Source organism: Raphanus sativus, chromosome 2, assembly GCF_000801105.2.
Source record: "Raphanus sativus cultivar WK10039 chromosome 2, ASM80110v3, whole genome shotgun sequence".
NCBI lineage: Eukaryota > Viridiplantae > Streptophyta > Magnoliopsida > Brassicales > Brassicaceae > Raphanus > Raphanus sativus.
Genome location: NC_079512.1, coordinates 19249408 through 19251668, shown reverse-complemented (window position 1 = coordinate 19251668; position 2261 = coordinate 19249408). Strand labels below are relative to the sequence as shown.

The following is a 2261-nucleotide window of genomic DNA, read 5'->3' as shown; positions in this document are numbered from 1 at the left end:
AGATACAAAACAATGCAAGCTAATTAATATTAGACACAGCAGCTCAGTTGGTGCAAATATTTCTTCGTTAGTGATAAAGCAGGTAGGTTTATTCGCACAAAATCGTAGAAAATCACCAAACGTACAATTACATTCATCAACCACCAAATAAATGTAAGTATCAGTCAATATAACATCATGAAGCCGAAGTACCCTTTTGGAGAACGCCTCGGTTTTGTAGTGGTTCTGTCTCTCTCGTTCAGCAGCAGCACGAGCTTCAGTTGAGTTTGCAATCCGTTTCATGACGTCGTTTATCATCTGCGCCAAGAAATCCGGCGGCATCGCTGAGCTGGTGTCTCCATGCCCCGTGACGCCAGCTGTACTCCACACGCCGATGTTTTCGCCGTCTAGGGAGGTGTTGGGAGACATGGCGAAGGAGGAGTGGGGCGTTGATGGTTATGGCTCCATGAAGGGGATGATTAGGCTGAGACCTGATGATGGCCATGATGATGATGATGAGGGAGGGTCTAGTGAGAGTGATGTGGAGGAGCATGTTGAGGTTGAGAGGAGATTAGACCATGATTTGAGCCGGTTTGAGATGATTTATCCGAGTTACGGTGGTTCTGAGTTTAATAATGTGTTGGAGAATCGAGTGGATGATCAGGATAGTCATATTGCGCAGATGGAGGAAGAAAATCTGACTTTAAATGAGAGGCTGTTCTTGATGGAAAGGGAGTTAGGTGATATGAGGAGGAGGTTGCAGTATCTTGAGACGAGGAGCGTGGTTGGTAATGAAGAAGTTGTTGAGATGAGTCTGAAAGTGAGGGACAGGGTGATGACAGTGGGGGGTCTAATGCACGTACCAGTGGTGACACAAAAGAGAATAATGTAGCTGCAGAAGATGTTTGTATGCAGGATGTTGCGGCTAGGGATGACTCTGCAGTGAATGAACTTGGATGTAAGGAACAAGGTGAAAAGGATGTTAAGGAAAGTTTCAGGTGAACATAATGAGGGAAATGAAATGGGGGCTGAGAAGCTTGGAGATGCATGTGAGAATGATTCTGTTGTAGATTAAAGAACAGCCATGTGAGATGATACTTGGACCAAAGAGGGAAGCGGAATCAAAAGCAAGGGAAGGGAATCCATGATGGTAGGTGGTGAAGGCTCTTATATGCACAACGTTAGTGATAGATCTCTACAGCTATATGATGTGTATGTCAAAATGTGCTAGTCTTTTGTAGGCTTAGTCTACTTCTTTTATCTCTTTTGGTATCAGAGTCATGATTCAGGAGAGTCGCTTTCTCCGGTGAAGATCATATGAAGCCATGGTAAGGTTTATTTTCTGGTTCAGATCGTTTTTTACTTCTCTGACCTGGTTAGTTCATCTTGTTGATGAAAAGTTCCCCGGTTAATAAGATCGTAGTAAAAGCAAAGTTCATTGTAGTGAAAGAACATATGGATGATAGAGTTTTAAGTTTCTTATTTTATTGGATTACATATTTTACTTTTACTAGCACAAGCAGAATATGTGTGACAGTGTCTAGGTTTGAGACAGTTGCAGAGAGCTGAATTTGCCTGACATAATGAATGTTGTCTGTGATCCTCATATCCATGATATCCTATACTTTGATAGAACGTTTATCGAGATTTGTTTCACTTTCTTCTCGTCTTTATTTGGGTTTGGATCTGATAACAATTAACACGTTCCAGACTACCAAGTTTGGGCCATATAAGTTAGTGGATTGACCTATTTAATATCCATAATCCTAATCCAACTTTAATTTAAAAGAGGTTATTTGACTTTTTCTATATGAAGGATTAGTCACAGTCTCACTTGAATAATAAAAAATTTAAAGTCGTTAATTGTTGAGGTAAGTCAAAATTATAGCAGTTACACAAACCTTACATTCTAAGTTGCAAGAAAGTCTTATCGATATCCGTTTCAGAATCGGAATCGTAACTTTGCGAAAACTTATGGAATCTCATTTCCAAAATGTTTCTAAAATATCATATTTAAAAACATGCTTGATGCTTACGGTTCTATCTTAGAATCACGTTTCTGTTTAAAAAAATACAATGCCACAAATAAAAAAATATAAATCATGTTTTTGTTTTTATATTAACTCTAAAATTAAATCATGTTTTATTTTTATGTAAAATCTAAATGTAATAGTAATATTTTTAAGCATTTTATTATTACAAATTACGATGTTATTCACAACAAAATTAAAATCTAAATATATAAGTGAGATTTCAAATTGAATCATTCAACTATATAACAT

At 37.8% G+C, this 2261-nt stretch overlaps 1 pseudogene; it reads left to right on the top strand.

Annotated features, from left to right (window-relative positions):
• Nucleotides 1-280: 280 nt before the first annotated feature.
• On the top strand, nucleotides 281-1054 carry LOC108836780 (uncharacterized; annotated as a pseudogene).
• The last annotated feature ends 1207 nt before the right edge of the window (nucleotides 1055-2261 follow it).